The following is a 21896-nucleotide window of genomic DNA, read 5'->3' as shown; positions in this document are numbered from 1 at the left end:
CCTCCCTTCCTAGAGGAGGTGAAAGATTCTCTCCTCTGCCAATGTACCGGATCATGGGATCAAAATTATAAGGCCACTAGCGGACTCGTCCTAGCTTCATACAGGTGAAACATCTGAAAATAATTTTTAGTAAAGGTCTGCGTTTTAGAGAAGAGTCAAGAAGGTCATGTTGCATTGATACGTCAGTTGGTCAGTTTCTCTTTTCAAAAAAATTGCTTTTGCCCGCGACTTCGTTCGCGTGGATTTAGGTTTTTAAAAATCCCGTGGAAACTCATTTATTTTCCGGCTAAAAAGTAGCCTATTAGCCTATGTCACTCTCCAGATCTTTAAACTATACCCATGCAAAAAATCACGCCAATCGCGTATTGAAGGACAAACTAACAAATCAATAAACCGACAAACCAACAATCACACTTTCGAATTTATAACATGGATAGTGATCATCGGGACAGATGTCATCGAAGACTACATGTGTTATAAATGTGTTGATTTTTTTACCTGACTGACTGACGGGGAAGTTACAATTCTACACGTATTTTTACACTACGACGATTTCTGCAAGATTTCTAAGCCTTATGAGCCTTATTTTTTATTCAAAACGATAGCTTTGAGATGATCATACCTCTTCAGTTTTATAACTATTTTTCATATTACATTTTAAATAAGAAGTGCACATTCACCTCAGCCATGATTTGGTCTGAATCAACTCCTAAGCGAGTAGCTTGATGCGGCGACAGGACGACGGAACATTTGCCATGTTTGCCGGTACGAGACCCTACTCGCTGGCAGAAAGCCAAATACTTATTCATAATGTGAAGAGAAACCGCAAAGCAATGACACCGAGACAGAATTTTTAAACAAAACCAAGAAAGATATATTTTATGATACCAATCTCAAAGTTTTAACCCAAGAGATATACCGTGATTAAATATGAATGGTTGCCCTTTCTCGTTTGTTCGTCTAAAAACGTTTCGTGCAAAATGTATGTAAACAAATCAATACGAATGAAAATACAAATAAGGAGCGCATAAAGCGGGAAATTGCCCAATAAACTACTGAATCATTAGGATATACGATCGCGGTGGAATTGCCACTAGATCTCCATTAGTAGCGCTAATGTTGTGTCACTCAGGAGCAGGCGAAAAACAGCCATCAAAGCAATTTACTTTTATGTGACCCTAACTCGGTTTCAAAGGAAATCTTAAGACAAAGTAAAAGATTGAAAAGCAATCTTGAATGAGCTACTTTTACTTTCTGAGTCTCAAGTGTACCTTTTTGTTTGGAAAACTGTTTGAGTTATGCACGATTGTAGAAATCATGACGTTTGCTTTTCCATTAAAAAATGTCAGATCCCAAAAACTACATTTTGCTTAGTCACTCTAAACTTTCTCTTCATTTTTAAGCCATGTAACCATTTCATATATCCAAACTATATTTATGTTATAAAATACAGCAACAGTCCAGTTATTAGAATATTTTCGAGTAGGCAGTAGTGTCATGATTTTCAAATAATAATTTATCGTTTGAGTCAAATCACATTCTTTTTACAACTGCATTAAGATTTAGGAATAATCTCATTGGATGAAATTTCAAAGAGGCTGTCATTGGTGGGTTGTTTTCGATTCAGACCAATGGCCATACACTTTGCATTTTTCGGTTGAAGAATGAAAAAAAAAGAAACGTGACTTTTAGTCGGCATAAATGGCGTTTTCTAAAATTAATGAAATTGTTTATTTATTTCACCTTTAACTTTTATTATAAAGACAGCATTTTATTTTAACACATATTAATATATATCTACAATCACGTAACTCCAGGATATTTTCATATTTTTATTTTTACTTCGTATACGAAAAGATACGCTCAAAGAAGTACTCTACTTTCAGACTTAGTTCAAAATCAGCTTTGAAGTGTTTCCGCATCACCTTCACATAAAGCTGACTTTCCGTGTCTCGCAATCCGCAAACCCATAAAATGCAGGCTCGACATAGACACGCCTGGCTGCCAGCGTGCCTTCGTGTTGCAGTGACAGGACGTCGGAACATTGCGCTAAGTTAACCCACGTAGACGGGAAGCTAGTGGCATTTCCACGGTGTGAAGAAAATATTCGAAGGTAAAGTAAAAATGGGTTTCGGAAAGATAAAGGCTGACTTTGCCACGGTGTGAACTTACTAGATTTCGTTCAAACCAATTTTCGGTGGAAGTTTACATAGCAATGTATATCATATATTTTTTTTAGTTTTATCATTCTCTTATTTTAGAGTTTACAGGGGGGAGACACACATTTTACCACTTTGGAAGTGTCTCTCGCGCAAACTATTCAGTTTAGAAAAAAATCATATTAGAAACCTCAATATCATTTTTGAAGACCTATTGAAAAAAAAATTGAGTTTCAGTTCTAAGTATGGGGAACCCTTTTTCTATTTTTGTGTAAAAATCTTAATTTGGTTCACAGAATTCATCTACTTACCAAGTTTGAACAGTATAGCTCTTATAGTTTCGGAAAAAAGTGGCTGTGACATACATCCAGACAGACATGACGAATCTATAAGGGTTCCGTTTTTTGCCATTCGGCTATGGAGCCCTAAAAAGAAGGTACATTGAGGAAAATTTACAACGACCACGGTATATAGATAAGGACCATAGACAGAATACATGATAACACAGTTAAGATTCTAACAGAAATTGTACAGTTAGGACCTAAAGATATGCAACAGACCATAACAGAACAAAGAGCAAGCTACAATGAACAAAACTTAGCTCCAAACTATACGAGGACAAATAAACAAACAGTGAGATATGCTACCAATTTCGAAAGTCATACAACACAAAAGCTCTGAATGAGACGAAATTTTAATATGAATTAAGTTCGACGTGCTCGTTTCGCGTCGGTAGTTAGGAAATATTTCATGCAATTCAAAGTACTGAAATGAGAATATAATGAGCACTAGTAAAGGTTCATAACGGCTGTATCCTGTAAACTACGGCATTACTGGGATATACGATAGGGGCAAAAATGGGGCGCGTAACCACTACATTTCTATTAGCAGCGAAAAGCTGTAGCGAAAAACAAACAAGTTAATTTGCGTTTATGCGAGCCTGCGAGAACTTTTCGAGAAATCAGTACCTTTATTATAAATGCGAAAATGTGTTTGTTTGTGGATTTGTTGGTTTGTCCTTCAAGCACGTCGCAACTGTGCAACCGATTGACGTGATTTTTTGCATGGGTATTATCTATAAGACCTGGAGAGTGACGTAGGTTACTTTTTATCCCGGAAAATGAAAGAGTTTCCACGGGATTTTTAAAAAACCAATTCCACGCGGACGAAGTCGCGGGCATAAGCTAGTTCTATAATAACAAAATCCCGACTATTATTACAATGCGAAAGTGTGTTTGTTTGTCCTTCAATTACTTGATACAAGTCTCTATCTCTCACCTATACCTACCCATGCAAAAAATGACGTAGCTCCGTAGCAGCGTCGCTGTACGACATATGCTTGAGAATAGCATGCTATCCCGAGGGAATTGTTTATTTTCCCGAGATAAAAAGTAGCCTATGCCTTTTACCAGGTCTTAAACTACGCATATGCAAAAAAATGATGTCGATCCGTAACTTTGTTACGGCGTGAATCACGCTTGCCAAACTAATAAACAAACACACTTTCACGTTTATGATATGGGTAGGGATTTACGGCCAATTTCTAAAGTTAAAAGTCAAGCGAGCTAGATGACACACATTTTAATATGAAAAAGTGTAGTAGTGTTTCGACACAGAAAATTCAAAGACCCTCGTTCCGCGCAGTATCTAGCTACTAGAAAGGTATAGTTATGTGCTCGTAGCACAATTTCAACGTGAATGAGAATATAACGAGCGCCAGTAAAGCGGAAAATTGCAGCTTACCCCGTAAACTACACAACCATTAGGATATATTATGATACTGGTTGAATCAGGGCGAAACGCCACTACATCAGCATTAGCGCAAAGCTATGTCATTCACACGTTGCGAAAAAGAGGCAACTAATCATTTCTATGAAATAACATTTCGGTGAAAATCCCTTGTAGATATATGTACCTTCATTCATAACTATCTTTTCCCTGCGACTCCACCGGTTTAAGTTTCAGTTCTTATTAAGTCGATTTAAAGTCAATATAAGGTACTTAATGCAGGGCTTTTAAAGTTCGTAGTTAGATAGAGTATAGTAAGCGACAGGTCGAGATGGCAATCGGGGTGGGGACGCCCCGCACTAACACACAAACAGCCCCCGCGCTAACTCGAAGCGAGAACGTCTAGACTAATTTCAGTCTCGTGGGAGGTGCGGTGAAAAGAACTAATGGTAATATCACTAATATCAATTCTAAAACAATTGTGTAAGTTCTAGTGGAGAAGAGAATCTAATATGGAAACTTTTTATAATAAAAAACATCGATATAAATGACAAGATATGGCAAAGCGAACAAAGTTTTTAACGGTTTTGGAACCGAATAAATCAGCGCCACCTCTTAGATACTAATAAGCGACCCGTTTGAAATCCCGATATCACTGAGGTTGCATTAGTGCTAAAGCACCACTGAATCGGTGCCATTTTGTTTGTGTAATAGCCCTGTCCATACGAAGTAATATATAAGTCAATGAATAAAAATATAATTATCTATTTTACACATAGACTGAGATCTACAGGCTTTACTTTGACTTCTTTCAGACTATTGAGTGTCATTTTAGCATTTAAACTATCGTGAGTGATTTCTATTTTTAAGTATAGATTGTTATGGCTATACTCACGTATTTAGTAGACGTAAGCCCGCCTTAATCAGACTACTTAAGAGTTTTAACAAAGAAACTCAAGAGGTTAGAATTTAGCCTCACAACGGTGCACCATGTATGTATCCCAGAAATTCTGGGACTTGGTTTCTTTTAACAAACGCGTCTGGGTTATCAGCATAAAAGCCTAGCCATACAGCGCGACGTCATCGGTACGGGCGTACTGACAGCGTGTATAATCTATACTAATATTATAAAGGCCGTTTGTCTTCATGTTTCCTTCAATCATTTTGTTCTTGCACCGCACCGTGGAGACCATACAAAATGTAGGAAGGGTAAATTTATTCGCTGCACCGAAAAATTCCATATCCATACTGTACCTACCTATTAATCTATATCTATCTATACTATTATATAAAGAGGTAATGTCGTTAAGTTTGTTTGTAGGGGGTAATCTCTGGAACTACTGAACCGATTTTGAAAATTCTTTCATATTATGTACACGCGGGCGAAGCCGCGGGGATCAGCTAGTATGTAATACAAGGACTGTATGAAGAATTACATCGCGCATCGGAGACGTCTGGTATGTTCGCTCCGCATTATGAAAGATTTAACACATATTACAGTAATCAGTAAGTAAGCTTGGCTGCAATCAGACCTGGTGGCAAGTGATGATACAGCCCAAGATGGAGCGCGCTTGCCTAGAAGATACCTATTCACTCTTGACTTGAAGACATCTATATTATAATTGGAGGGAAAAACTTAGTAAACACTTTTTGATTCGCTGACAAGTTAGCATCAAGTTAACCCTGGAATGTCATCTCACCTAATTGTAAGTACCTACTAAGTAAGTGGTGTTTCAGTATAAGGTGAAGTCTTTAAAAACTCTATGGTATATGATATATCAGTATAACTAGGTATATTATATATAAAATATGAGACTCAGAGGCACATACATATCATACAACAAGGGTAAAAGATAACAATGGCGGAAAAGCGTTTGAGTAGGTACAAAATAAATCACGCGCCCCACATCCGAGCTGACAACGCAGCTTTGCCGTAATACCACGTCAAAGCTGCTGCGCAGAATGTACTATCATATATTATTTATTACGTACTAGTGATGAACAAAATATGCTCGAGCTCTTTTGAATGCTTAAAGGTTTAACTGACTGATACCCCCGCGTCCGCGTGGATTTAGGTTGTAGGGTTCCGTACCTCAAAAGGAAACACGGAACCCTTAAAGGATCCCTTTGTTGTCTGTCTGTCTGTCTGTTTGTCTGTCTGTCGGTCTGTCAAGAAACCTACAGGGTACTTCCCGTTGACCTTAAAGGATCCCTTTGTTGTCTGTCTGTCTGTCTGTTTGTCTGTCTGTCGGTCTGTCAAGAAACCTACAGGGTACTTCCCGTTGACCTAGAATCATGTTTGACAGGTAGGTGGGTCTTATAGCTGGCATTAGGGGGAAAATCTGAAAACCGTGAATTTGTGGTTACATCACACAAAAAAAAATTAAATTGTGGTCATAAACTAATAATTAGTATTTTCAATTTTCGAAGTAAGATAACTATATCAAGTGGGGTATCATATGAAAGGTTCAACTGTACATTCTAAAACAGATTTTTATTTATTTTTAAATGCATCATAGTTTTTGAATTATCGTGCAAAATGTCGAAAAAAATACGACTGTATTATGGAACCCTCGTTGCGCGAGCCTGTGACTTGCACTTGGCGGGTTTTTTAAAAATCACGCAGCAACTCATCGATTTTCCGGCATTAAAATCAGCCAATGTCACTCTCCAGTCTCCAGGTCTTTAACTGACTTATTATTTGACGTAGGCTACTTTTTATCTCGGAAAATCAAAGTATTCCCACGAGGTTTTAAAAACCTAATTCCATGCAAACGAAGTCGCGAGCATCAGCTAGTATATAGATAATTTTAAAATCTTTTTACTCGTATAAATAGGTAATTTGTGTTTTTGCGAAAATTAAGGTACGAGTACAGAGTGATGAAAGGTATGGGGAATAAAGCTATGAAATTAAATTTATTTGCCCGTGATCGTGAAAGGAAAAAATTCATGAAGTTCGCCCGTAGACGGCGGCCCATCTCCACGATTTATATTGAAAATCTCATTTGCATTTCCGTAAACGACTTTTACAAGTTCAATAATAACGTTCTGAAATAGCTGTAAAAGTCTGTTGTGATGTACTTATTTTTGGTTTTAGGGTTCCGTACCTCAAAAGGCAAAGAGGGACCCCTATATATCAAATCTCTATGATCCTACAATTAAGTCGAAATTGATGAAATACTGTTTTCAGTTTATTTATCTTGGCATAATAGAACTAATTTAAGAGTTATCAGTGTTTCTAAATACTTTCTACTAAACAAATATTTGATACTGTAAGAGAGTTTTAGATAGTGCAAAATTTGAAAATCCAGTGAGTAACTATGTAGGATTGTGGACCAACAGGCAAGGCGACGTTGACATCAATTAGGTACTATATATACATGCACATTGCGGCATAGACAAGCGAAATATTACAGCAAAAACGTGTCCGCGTCTGTTCTGTACCTTTTCACGGCCATCCGTTTTTGACAACGTTTACCCGGGATAAACGTTGTCAAAAACGATACCTTCTATTGCGGAGATGGACACAGGCTACTTTTTGTCCTACAAAATCAAAAATATCCCACGGGATTTACAAAAAACTAAATTCACATTACGCAAACGATGCCGCGGCCATTATCTAGCAAGAAATTATAAGGTAGATATGTCTACCGCCGTATAAAACTGCAACAAAATGAGGTTCAATTAAAAACTAATACTACTACACTAAACCCTTAAACTATCTGCATGTATAAAATTCAAAGTCCTGACTGACTGACTGACAGACTTATACATCAACGCGCAGCCTAAACCGCTGGTCCTAGAGACATGAAATTTGGAGGGTGTGTTCTTTGTAAGAATAGGTATCCACTAAGAAAGGGTTTTTCGAAATTTCACCCCTAAGTGGATTAAATGGGGGTTTGAAGTTTATGTAGTCCACGCGGACGAAATCGTGAGCATAAGCTAGTCTAAATCATATATTTTCGGAATCCACAGGATGAGACATACAAAAACCTCTTTTGAAATCGGGTAAACATCTTTCTAGCCATTGAAATAAATCCTTGTTTCTTACTCTATTAAATTGACATTATATAGGCATTTCTTATGGGTTGCTTACTTGGTAGAGAATCGAGTTTTATACGAGCCAAAGACAGTATTTGTATGAAAATAAACTTTGCCGATATAATATATATTCACGCTTGAACTACGTCAACAGAGCGAAAGGAATAACTTGTACCAACAATTCTCGTAGGTAGACGTCAAAACGCTCGTAAAAAGCAATAATCGAAGTCTTGGAATATTACAGTCGTGAGACTTCAGACTAGGGTTTCCACGCGCCCAATATTTTTTCCGTCTTTTTTATTAACATTCTTTCCTTTCAAGCGACCAAGACTACATAATATCATGTATGCTCATCATATTTTACATAACATGTCAGGATATGATTTAATTCTTTTCTTGCGGCGGTAGGTATAGTGCCAAAATGCTGTGATAGCCTAGTGGCTAGGACGTCCGCCTACTAATCGGAGGTCGAGGATTCGATACCGGGTACGCACCTCTCACTTTTCGGAGTTATGTGCGTTTTAATTAAATAAATATCACTTGCTTCGTGAGGAAACCTGCATTCCTGATAGTTCTCTATAATGTTCTCTAAGGTGAGTGAAGTCTACCAATCCGTAAATGGCCAGCGTGGTAGACTATGGGCAAAACCCCTTTTCATTCTGAGAGTTCTCTGTAGTGAGCCGGCGATGGGTCGATCATGATGATAGTGCCAAAAATAACGCTTGGTTTTTATACGTTTAACTTATGTAACAATTATATGATGGGAAATGTGTCAAATAGCTAACAATAAAATATACTTCATCCTGTCCTTATCCTACGCTATGTGGGGTCGGCACAACTTGTCTTCTTTCACTCGCTTCTGTCATCCGTCAACGCATTATCCACCCCTTTTAAACGCATATCCGTTTTCACGCAATCCATCCACATTTTCTTTGGTCTTCCTCTGAACAAACGTGCAGGCGGGTCACCTTATGTTAAGTGATTACCGTCGCCCATGAACTTTTGCAACACCAGAGGAACTGCCGATGGGTTACCGGCCTTTCAGGCCTTCCACATGCATTAACAGTTAGTTAACAAAATAGGAAAGGATTTTTGAAAATCCAACCCCTAATGGGGTGAAATAGGGGTTTGAAATTTGTGTAGTCCACGCGGACGAAGTCGCGAGCATAAGCTAGTTAGAAATAATTTAAAAGAAAAATTTACTTAAATTAAGAGATAGTTATGAGGTTACCCTATCTGTAAGTTCATAATACGAAGGGCTATCGTGACTCAATATCGCTCCCCCGGCAGATTACCTTGTCTACGAATGTAGCTGAAGTATTATTGGTACTTCGAGTACCTACCTACACTAGAAACAGTTATGATATTACCAAGTGCTTACATGGGGAATAGGGAACCTAAGGGATTTTGTGCTTGCAGTTTGAGGGATAGCGTGGTTAGTAGCGAGCCGACTTCGGCGTCCTATAATTACGAAGCCTCAACCACACGCTTCTAACTTTTCGGCGTTATGTGCGTTTTAAGCAATTAAATATCATCTTGCTTTAACGGTAAAGGAAAACATCGTGAGGAAACCTGCATACCTTTGAGGATGAGATCTATAGAGCGCACTCTGCTTAGACTTAAGACAGAGTTAAAACGAACAGAGATCTCTCACATAAATCTGTCTGTTTTAACTCAATCTCAAGTCTGAGCAAAGTCAAAGTGCGCTCTATAGTTCTCCATTATGTTTTCAAAGGTGTATGAAGTCTGTCAACCCGCACTTAGACAACGTGGTAGACTATGGTCAAAAACCCTTTTCTCTCTGAGGAGATCCGTGCTCAGTAGCGAGTCGGCGATGGGTTGTGATAATGATGATATTAGTTACCTATTATTAGAAGTTGGATTGGAAATAGAACATTGTTATCGATGTTAGATGAAAATTTTGAACTGAATTTTTTTTTTTATTGAGTGAAAAAGTTTCGCTACATTTAGGTACCTACTTCAAATATAAAGTTTTAATATTGAAAGTTGGAACGCGCTGTTCTGGTAGACAGTTATGTGTAATGGAGTAGGTAGGTATAATAGCACCGCAGTTTGGTGCAATTAAATTCTACTATTCTATTATGCTATTTTACCAGCTTTTCCAGTATTCCAAAGTATAATGCGAATTTCACCCGAAAAAAAAATGCAAGCCAGCCATCATTCTTTTAAACAATGGTTTTAATGATTCCGACCCAGTTACAATGACACTGACTTAGCATACGACAAAGGTCAATGAAGCGGCAACCTCGAATGAATGTGGCTTGGCGTATACCAGCGGCTCGGTTGCGGTAACATGACAGCTACAGTGTGACGATCGCAATCACCTCTGATTGGCCGACACTCACAGCTCGCTCACTATTGGCTACAATGCATTGTTGCAACAAAAAAACCACAAATTCAGCCAAACACATGCAAGTTTTCCGTAATCGACCAGCTGACATGTGAAATTTCAAATAGTTCAAATGACGAACTCGTTACACTCGCCATTAATAAATTTCAAAAGTGATCGCGTTGCGTAACTAACCCTCTCATCTGCATAAAAAAAGTGAAAATGCACGTTATCAGGCGGTCGGAATAAACTTTCGCTTATAGCGTCACTAGTAGACCCTCGTAGACGCCGTTATCAGCGCAGGCGCGACCGGAATACTAAACAGACACTGAATGTCATGGACCTTTGGTTAGCACGCCTCTCGTGATTAGATAACAGTATTGATCCTGTATTTACATAACACACTATACTGTACTATATAAACATACCAGAAGTGAAGTTCAATATTAACCACGACGCGCAGAGGTTATCGACAGTTTTACCTTTTATAATAACCTAACTGCAATATTAACTTGATTAGGGCACAATAATTGCTATTAGGTACAACTACTCAATCAAAATGGCGACCTAAACACAAAAAGCATAATAGTCGGTCGAGTCTCGATTCGGAACGAGACTGGCTTAAAAACCATCCACCACTCGCATTTATACAATCGACTCAATATGGCTTTCTCGCAACAGATCACATGACTTCCGTTTCAAAGGCGGCAAATTACAAGTGCGATAAAAATTATGTGTGTATTTACACTTCAGAAAAATCTTATTTAATCGTCATTTTACATATTTTTTAAATATAAATAAATAGCAAAGAAGCAGGCGGGTCTGGGTCCTGATATTAAGTGATAACAGCCGCCCAAGAACATTTACAGCACCAGAGGAACCGCCAATCCGTTAACAGCTTATCAGGAATTTGTTGATCCGCCCCTTGAATAACCCCATATTGAAATCCAGTGAGAACACCGCTGCGCCGCGCCGAAGGGAGTTGATTCCACAATTTACATGTGCGCGCACTTATTTTTTTTTTCAAAATAATCCGAGTAGCGGGTAGTAGGTATAGGGGTCGTTGGCTTCATGAAATTTTTGTTTACATATTTTTTTCCACATTTTGACAAGTTTTCTATGACGTTTGACAATTTGATAAAGCTTTATATTATCAACTCGCTTATGCTTGTGACTTCGTCCGCGTGGACTACACAAATTTCAAACCCCTATTTCACCCCTTAGGGGTTGAATTTTCAAAAATCCTTTCTTAGCGGATGCCTACGTCATAATAGCTATCTGCATGCCAAACAGCCCGATCTATCTAGTAGTTTGAGCTGTGCGTTGATAGATCAGTCAGTCAGTCACATTTACCTTTTATATATATTTAGATATCTATTAAAAAAACCAATCGCTTCTATTTAAGTTTCGGTGGGATGTAAGCTAGCACTTATATGGAAGTTGCAGCAATATAATTACAATGTGGGCGAGCCATCGCAAAAACTGGCTGACTTGATGCCAGCTTTCCTCAGCATCGTCCGTCCTAAATAGGACTTTATGTTCGTCTGTCACCTACGCCGTGACGTCACTGACCGCGCAGACGTGGGATAAGAATATAGGGAAAGCAATCAACAGTCAAGCTTCTTTATAAAATATTAAACAAGTTAAATATACACTCGTAATAATTTTTTACTGTATTATACATCGGAAACGGAAATTATTTATATTAAGTGAAAATGAATTTTATTTTTAAAATATGTATAAATAAAATGAAAGAACTTCTTTAACACGAAATAATGCAATAGATTATTTAATTAAGCACTATTTGTTTAATATCAAAGTATGGAATTTTGGCCATAAAAATACACCTCTGGGACCATTACAAAAGTATTAAAGGAAGGGTGTATAATATAACTACTGTTAGGGAGCGTGACTGCGCAACTTTAAGGGTACTGGATGTAAACAAGAGGCAGGGGTCGTACTTTGCCCCGTGCGAGGGGAACGCCGCGGGCTGTGACGTCACAGGCGCCAGAGCGACTCGGGCCGTCTCAACCGGGGCTCAGGTTGAAACGATCCCGACTAGACGGTGGTACGTGGAAGCTTAAAAGCTTATACATGCAATGCCTTTTAGTTAAGTAAACTTTCTCTTTGATACGTATCCATTGGTAGTATACGTAGGTATAAGCGGGAGATCCCATAACACAGGTAAATAAAGTTCACGTGACGTACGTACGTAACGTAACGTGCTTAGTTCACGTTATCAATTATCACTACTATATCATCTTACAAATCCAACAACCGACTGTCAAAAAATTTAAATATTACCTACCTATTTTGAATAGATTATTTGACCCTTAAAAATAAAAACGAACACTGGTCATTATATGCTTAAATTGTACTTTTGACAGCGTTACCAATTTGAATATAATATAGCAGCGAATTTGGGACTCCCGTTTCATATACAAAGGTGAATAAAACATGTGGTCGCGTACATGTCGTATATTAATCACCAGGTTTGTGTACCTATGTCTAGCTCGATGCCTACAGGAATTGGAACTCGTTCAGCGCACTAATGAAATTCCGCTACGGTGAACTTGCAAGCGGGCGACTTGGAAAATTAATATAAATTTCTCCTCTAATAATGTTTTGGGCACGATTCTTGGCATAGTTACCTGTGACAATCATTAGGGTTAACTATCTTAACATAGATTTTGCTGTGATCTGTTGCGAATAGGTATAGCCACGGTAAATTTATGGTATATTTTATAAGTGCAAACAAACAAATTACAGCTATCGTCCTATAGTCCGCGATAGGTTGAGGTGCCAATCGGGGTATGAGCACCCGCACGTCACCCGAGCTCGCCCGCACCGGGTTAGCGCGTTTCCCCCCCCCCCCCCCCCCCCCCCCCCCCGATTGCCATTTCAAGCTGTCGCGTACTATATCATGATACTTCAAACAAAACGCGAAAACCAAAAAGTTAACCTAATCGATGTGTACCTTTATACACACACCTTGCAATTCATACAAGCGAAAAATAATGAATGATGATTTTAAACTCTTCGTCCAAGCCACGGTTATATTCACTTATCCTCAAATACTTATAGTTCGCGACAGGTTGAGATGGCAATCGGGATATGAGGCGGGGGGACGCCCCACACACCCGCGCTCACCCGCTCCTGGTCAGCGCGGGTGCTGTGCGGGTGTGCAGGGCGTTCCCTCCCCGATTACCATCTCGACCTGTCGCGTAGGTTTTTGTTAAAGGCATACAGTATGTGATAATCAAATTTCAATTTCAAAATTCATATTAAGCCTAGACTCGTTCTTCCAATTTATCATCGAACAAGTCGTTAAAGAAGGATACAAATGTTAAGAGTATATGGAAGCCAACTTCTCCCATTGTTGTCGGTTAAAAGACGATAATATTAATGCCGATGCAATAAGCTTCCGGCGTAATGCTACTTTGAATAACATATTGGTGCCAAAAATGGATATTTTAACCTAATAAATATTTCGCGCATTATACAAACTGACAAGACGTTTCCTCTTTTTACAATATGATATCTGTTAATGTATGAGTACAAGATCAAAGATGTGTACAACAATGGTAAAGAAGTATCGAATGAGTATAAGTAATATTAAATTGTAAAATTCAATATTCTTAGGTAATAAAATTACTACCAAAATTTTAACCTAAAATCTAGGCATACTCATCGCAAAATACGCAATTTATTCGTGTATAGCGGAACAAAACAGTACCTTATATACTATCTACTTACTACCTCACTATTACCACTATTACCTACTAGAACTCTATTATTTGCACTTAAAGTAAAGTACCTAGAAGAAATGAAATAAAAATTGTTGTTCAAAATTACAATAATTGAGTTAATTACAATAATTGGTTTTACAATAATTGAGGGAAATACGTACTATAGATTAGATTTTTTTAAAAACGAAATAAATAAGAAATGACAATTATCTAATTAAATTAATACGCAACAAGTAAATACGCGACGTTATCCCTCAAGAATTTCATTTCAAGTTGGGAGGAGAATTTTTTTTCGCTTTATTTTATTAACGCTGACAGCAAAACGTTAAACAATATTGGACATTGTCTCTCATTAATCATAAGCGAGCTTGAAAAGGACTTATTTCTTTCTGAACAAAATTTTATTAATCTTCATTTAAATTACGCATCTTCACTTTTCGTTTACCTACCAGAAAAATGTCGTAATAAATAATAATGGAATATTTTTTTGCAAAATGTTTCAATTTTCATACTATACCTAATCGTCTATATTCTGGACGATTCTATTCTAGTGCCTGGAGCCTAGATCTCAAGTAAAACTGAGTTTTTCATGTGATATTTTCAATTTTTTATTTTTCTATTGAGCAATTTATTTTCAGGAAGTTGTCACCGTCCGTCGCTCGGGGCGAAACGTGCGTCGGAGTGTGTTTGGGATTTGTGTGGTGCTGCGTGGTGGTGGTGCGTATTGCTTGCCTGGTGGCTGCTTCTTCCTGCATGTTTAGCAGTGGGAGGGCGGGCGGTGCATTTCGCATGCTGCATGTAGCACCATACAGATTCGACCTGTTTCCGCGGATTATAGCAAATTAGGCTTTTGGTTCATTGAAAATAAAAATCTGTTTCAGAATAAACAGGTAAAGCCTTTTCAAGTATGATACCCCACTAGGTAAAGTTACTTACACTTATCTTCTATGAAAATTAAAAATACTAATTGTTTGTTCATTGACACATTTTCATTTTTTTTGTGAAAATCCACGGTTTTCGGATTTATTTCTTTAATTGTGCTATAAGACCTACCAACCTGCCAAATTTCATGATTCTAGGTCAACGGGAAGTACCCTATAGGTTTTTTTGACAGACAGACAGACGGTCCTTTTAAGGTACGGAACCCTAAAAAGCATTTAATGTCTGCCAAGAATGCAAGCTCTCTATACCATCTTACTAAGTTGGAAACACTCAAATTTATTAAAGGTTAATAGGTAGTATACTAAACTTATACCTAAATATTATGTCAAAATGACATACAACCATAGTATAGTAGGTACTTATTTTGATTCAAAGATATTATTTCACAACCACGAAAATAAAGTGTTCATGATAAAGTATTTTTCCAATACATTCTCATAACACAGAAGTACCTTTCCACACTCTTCGAAAAAAATATGAAAGCCAATCATATTCCACGCAGCGCCCTTACTGCCTGATTAGAATATTGGAATTTATTCATGAAGTCCAAAAATAACTTATTCAGACCTCGCAAAACGTAACTCACGAAGCACAGAATTGGAAACACGAGCAAATTATAGGAGGCGAATGAATTCAAATGTTACCACTTTACCGGAATTATGCGGAATATTTTTTCGTACCTTCCCTACACAGAACTAACAGGTGCCTTCTACTTCGTCCGCCTGTTTTCCCGTAAGTGTAGCGACACACTTGCCGAAAGTACAGCGCCGAAAGTTCGGTTCAATACGCTCGCAATGTTTTTTAAGTAACCTATGACACATCTACTCGTTCGGCGTAGCGCCGTACCTTCCTTTGGGCGATTACTTCGGCTAGAACGTTTTCATTATATTTTGCATAGCAATCGACACATTACGCGACGCGTTACGCTACCAGAAGTTCGGCGCGTGTACTTCTTCTAAGCCCTCTATAATAGTCAATATTGTAATAAAATCCACTTTTCTGAGCAATTCAACACGTCGCAACCACACACCACAAAGTGACGACACCGGCTGACGATGACGCCACGTACCACCGTACGTAATTGTTCGTCGCGTAAAAGCACTGAACTAAACGCCCGGCGCCGCCCCGTTCGCGTCCGGCGCGTTTGGTATGTCACGCCACCCGAATACTACGACCGATAGTTCAGTCGCTGAAGTATCGGCGCAGTAAGTTCAGCAGGTGTGTCGCTAGCCTTAGGACTTCGATTCCTATATAAAAACCGCCGTGACAGACAGACTGATACTGAGGTGATGCCCAAGTGTGGCATTTTTCACTTTTGAGTAAGTTCACTAATCGCGAAGTTCTACAGGTCAATTAAGCTGTTTCGTAGATTAGCCTGGATAACCAGTAAGACACGATAATTTAAAAAAACGGGTGTCTTGGTTATTACCACAGGTAATTACAATATTATGCCCATAACCACAATATTACTATGAGCGCCTATTAAGAACGAGTAGTGTTTCCTTTTAGATAGAATTCGATAGGTATCTAGAGACAATACCAAATAGGTTCCTACAACTCTGTATAGAAAGTATATATGATGTTTCCATTGTAATAAATCGAATAGAAGTCCATTACGTCGATAAATGACACGATTACTTATCTTAATGGAATGCCCAACCACCGTCTAGAATCTAGATAGATAGATCTATCTAGCTAAAACTAACATTTAACTTCACATATAAATACTATTAACTGTGCTTATCTACTTAGTATAAAGCTTTAATTATGTGATTCTAGAAAAACTAAACAGCAGTTAAGCAGAAACCATAGTTTAAGATCTTTAGGTGTATGGTGTCCCGTCAGTTGCTAAGAAGAAACTAAGTATAATATGCAAGCTCACACGTTTTTTTTATTTTTTTTTATTCAGATCCAAGTTAGCCCTTGACTGCAATCTTACCTGGTGGTAAGTGATGATGCAGTCTAAGATGATAGCGAGCTAACCTGGAAGGGGTATAGCAATTTTTATTAAACCCATACCCCTTTGGTTTCTACACGGCATCGTACCGGAACGCTAAATCGCTTGGCGGCACGGCTTTGCCGGCACGGTGGTAACTAGCCACGGCCGAAGCCTCCCACCAGAAAACACGTAATTTAAAACAAGTTATCAAAAAACCTGACTGCGATTTGCATCATTGTTTTTAAGTGATAATAATTATAGCCTAGTGTCACTCGGGATGATCCTTACAAAATCCCATACATCCAAATTTGTTCAGGCATTTAGCGGCTTAATCGTCATGTGTGAACAGCTTGACCTTTTATAAAATAATGACTAATTGTAATAGGTATCTAGTACCTACTAGTAGTTAAGTCAGTACGTATAGAATATAGATAGATGCAACAGCAGAATTGCATTCAGCATTTTATTGCGCTGACGTGTGTCATTGTCACATGTTTGCACAACCTTGAGAGAGACACGGGACCTTTGCCACTTTTACAATGTGGGTCAACTCGTGTTTAACGAACATTTCACTTATTAGCTACTGTGAATAGAGGAATTTTGTAGGTTACACTTTTTGAGCGCTCATTCTAAAAAGCGATATATAAATAAACTTTGAATAGGTAGTTGCTAAAAATCAGTGCTCCTCTAGTACAAGGAAAACTCGCAAATCAATTCACTAAAAATCAGCTGCCTATTATCATGGAAAACAGTGCAAAAAATATTTTTAGTGATTTATTACATGTTTTTGTTCAGTTTTGCAGCGACCTAATCAAGAAGTGAACAGCATTGGCAGCATTGCTCTCTGAGTACATGTTATTTGAAAATATACTATCCACTATCCACCATCATTCTGTCAACTAATAAGTTTAAAATAATAACCTTCTGATCTCATGGTTAAGTGACGAGTGATGTATGATGATGCAGCAAATATATATAATTTTATTGTATCAAATACGAATTTTATCTTTTCCCTCTTTTCCTAAAATGGAAACAAACTTGAACGAAATTCTGTAAAAAATAATCTTCTAAGTTTATTACTTTCGTTCATCCAATTCATCGTACCATCGTTCAATTACCATCGTACTACCCTACTTACTCATGAATACGAAGAGCGCCTCTACAGGCCGATGACGTCAATAGTAATACGTACAGAGTACAGACCTGACTTTTCAATTTCTCCAGCTGACTCATCCGTCTAGTGGGGCTCAGTACGCTATACATATTTACTAAGGTCTGGGATTGCATTATGAATTCTACTCAACGTTTCGTAGGACAAAGCGAACTACACGACTTTCTTGTTTGGTGTCTTATAAACCCAACTTAGTAAAGCCAAGCCGAGAAAGATTTTAAGGGGGGGTTGACGGAGTAGAGCTTTTGACCGCCTCCGATGGAAAAGTTTGCGAGACAAAGCCAAAGGCCACCCAGGGCCGTAGTGCTGATGAGCTTATATTTTTTGGCTTGAGTTATGGGTTTGAGATTTATTGTACGATAGGGCGGAACCCATCTAGTGCGAGCCCGACTTGCACTTGCCCGGTTTTTTAAGTTTTCAGGCCCAACTTCGTTGGAGCTTTCAGCACCAAATTAGGTAAGGCAGTTTGCCCTCTGAGTCACCCGCTTAGTCGGGTTTAAAAACAATATACATATTTAGGTCTGGAAGTATTGCATTAGGAATTCCACTCAGCGTTTCTTAGGAAATGAGACAATGGACAAGCGTGTGCGAACTATACGATTTATCCACCTTAATTCCTTGTTCGCCGTCGGAAGTTACCGACCTGCATATCCGAGTGTAAATCTATACTTATATTATAAAGAGGTAAAGTTTTTGACGAAATTTAGCTTGTATCTCGGACAGGAACATAGTTTGATTCAGCTGTAATATGCCATCAGCATTACGGTTGTATTGAACTTTATATATCACTAGCTGCCCCGGCGAACTTCGTACCGCCTAACAGTCGATTCTTTTTCAGGATTTTTTTAAATTTTTCTCTCTACTTTAAGGAATATTATGAAAAAAGAATTAGCGAAATCGATTCAGCTGTTCTCGAGATTTGCGATCAGCAACACGTTTTGCGATTCATTTTTATATATAGAGATATATTGAGATAGAGATAAACATAAACACATACAAAATACCTACTTACCTACTTTGGTATAACATGTAAAAACGTAGTTATTAATAATCACATTACCATTTCGTAACCCGTAGAAACATTTCAAAAATCATGTGCATACCTGAAACAAACAAACAAAAAACAAATTAAAAAAGCATTAGAAAGTTCAAACTGAAAACGCTGTTGGTACCAATGATATTAGAAGAAAAATAGGTAGATAGGTTACTTATATCAAATTCGATGTTTATTAATGGCACGCTGCGTCAGCGCCGAAAGACTCAACACACATAAACGCATAGATAGTATTTTAACCTCACACAACAGAGAGTAAAGGACGGTGAACTAATAACCTCAGCTTCAGTTGCGCACGAAAAAGAGACGGTTATATTTTGCACTACCTCGTCCTGCACAGAAGAGTGGAAGAAGGACGGATATATGCCTAATAATGCGAGCGTAAAAGAGACGGAACGAGACGGTAAACTAGAAACTCCAAAGAAAAAAAAACAGTAAAGTCTTTTCGGCTAATGCCGATTTATGCCTACACTGTAGTTGTATAGTAAAATAAAAACCTTATACTGTGGTATTTAAAATATTACGAACTAGCTTTTTCCCGCGGTTCCGCTCGTTTTTAGGGTTCCGTGCCCAAGGGGTGCCAACGGGACCCTATTACTAAGCCTCCGCTGTCTGTACGTCCATCTGTCAGCGGGCTGTATCTCGTAAGCCGTAATAGGTAGACAGTTGAAATTTTCACAGAATGTATTTCTATTGCCGCTATAATAAAAATAATAAAAATTAAATTAAATTAAATAAAGGGGGCTCCCATACATGGAAAAGAAGTCGAAATAAAATTACTAAATTTTACGCGGACGAAGCCGCGGGAAGGTAGGTAAAGGAATAAAATGTGAAATGAAAATATTTTTTATTTTTGAAAATATTTACTATTACACAATCTACATACCCATAGCCAAAATTCCCTCATTGTATGAAGAGACCCAGCAGTGGACCGTAAAAAGATGTTAGACCATAGTTAATTTATCCTTCCCTAAAACAGGAAATATGCACACTATTTGAATTGTCAATACTCAGAAGAGACCTATCTGTTTATTTTATATTCTTTGATCGGAAACTTTAAAATACGTACAACGATAACTTGATACGTACTTATGGCATGTGACATAAGGTACAAATTGCAATGAGTTGCATTTTACACGAACGTGCACGAGTTTGTTATTGTTAAATAAGTGAAAAATACGAATTATATAAAAGAAATAGTTTTACTTACGAATGAAATGTGATTCCTTGACTTTTGGAAACCTTGCTTGTGTAGTTTGTGCAGAATCTCATCACACACGACGGCATTTTCGGTTGTTTTGGGAGACGAAAACAAAATACACATTACTATCAACGACGTCATCGATAGCGCGACGACAGCGGGCGACTGAGCTCAGGTTTGCTAATTAGCTTAGTTTTAACGTGCCACTTGCGGTCCGCGTATAACGTATCTACCTATTTTCTTCTAATATCATTGGTTGGTACGCAGTGAATGACATCATTCGTTTAGTCCACGTCCCGAATTCCTTTCAAAAGATCGAGACTTTTATTCACAAACGTTACGTTAGCTTTTGAAACCTCGCAGCCTGGCAACTATTTGGATTTCAACGAGTATTAGGTTTTCATATGCCGCTGGAAACTCATAAAGCAAATTTTCACAAGCCCAATAATAATACAAAATTGTGAACTCGGAATGAGTAGGTAATTAGCATGCGTTAATTTTATGAATTGCTATCAAAAGTTCTGTTTATGTTGGAACAACATAAATATAGAGCCGAGCCACAGCGAACCCTTTTAAAAATACAAAGGGTTTAGAAATATTTTCAGTTTTATTTCGACCAGAGCCAACGTCCTTGAATTCATAGCTGTTTTGCGTTTCTTGGATTATGAGTCCTCTTACACTGAACCGGAGCGGAGATTTATACAATAGACCAATCAGGATATGTGATAAAGATCACGTCATCTCTCAATCCTATAGGTCGAAAACACACACCGCTAAGCTTCCCTGCGCTTCAGTGGAAACGAACCCTTATGTGACGGCTTGGATCTATTTACACACTCACAATATGTTGATAATGATGTTCAAATAATCAATCATTAAGGGTGCGTTTCCACTGACGCGGAGTCTCATCTCAGTCGTTATAAATCTCTCCGCTCCGCTGAAATCGGGCTAAAAATAAACGCAGACCTCTCTATTGGTCAGTGGGTTCAACTCCTTAGTCTAAAAATAAGCTTTCAAAGAAATTACTGTTAACTACTATTAGAATGAAAACCACTTTGATATACTTTAGAAGGCTTTTATGCACTGTTCACATAGTAATTATTATTTATATCAACACTAGAGCAAAAACCACGTTCTACGCGCCATTTCAGTGTGACGTTTCGCATAGATGCTACTCCGCAGAGCCCGCTACAGATAATAAAATCATCTAGTTTTTATCCGTCTAACACTACATAACCCTTTTTTTTTATTCAGATACAAGTTAGCCTTTGACTGCAATCTCACCTGGTGGTAAGTGATGATGCAGTCTAAGATAGAAGCGGGCTAACCTGGAAGGGGTTCTTCAGGGGTTCAGAGGTTCTGGGGGGGATCTTGGCAAAAGATCTATCACCAAAGATACTGAAGGTATTTTGAGACCTTCTATACACCTTTTTATTCGTACAACATACATACTACAGTCAATACCAGGCTGCATTACGAAACAGAATTTACTTTGAGACTATAGAACTGAACTACTGAGCTAACGAATCGTATAGTAAACTAAAACGAACAAAGGGCCACCG

At 38.1% G+C, this 21896-nt stretch overlaps 1 protein-coding gene and 1 long non-coding RNA gene across 13 annotated transcripts in view; both read right to left on the bottom strand.

Moving 5' to 3' along the window:
- Khc-73 (Kinesin heavy chain 73) overlaps positions 1 to 21896 on the bottom strand; it is a 213525-nt gene that overhangs the window by 118315 nt on the left and 73314 nt on the right. The gene's annotated exons all lie outside the window — the stretch shown is intronic.
- On the bottom strand, positions 19977 to 20590 carry LOC138404307 (uncharacterized). The gene is made up of 2 exons (XR_011238307.1): positions 20344 to 20590; positions 19977 to 20103 (listed from the first exon to the last, which is right to left on the bottom strand). It is a non-coding gene; the product is annotated as an uncharacterized lncRNA (long non-coding RNA).

Source organism: Maniola hyperantus, chromosome 2, assembly GCF_902806685.2.
Source record: "Maniola hyperantus chromosome 2, iAphHyp1.2, whole genome shotgun sequence".
In the NCBI taxonomy this organism is placed as follows: Eukaryota; Metazoa; Arthropoda; class Insecta; order Lepidoptera; family Nymphalidae; genus Maniola; species Maniola hyperantus.
Note: the sequence above shows the minus strand (reverse complement) of the source record. Positions and strands in the feature narration are given on the sequence as shown.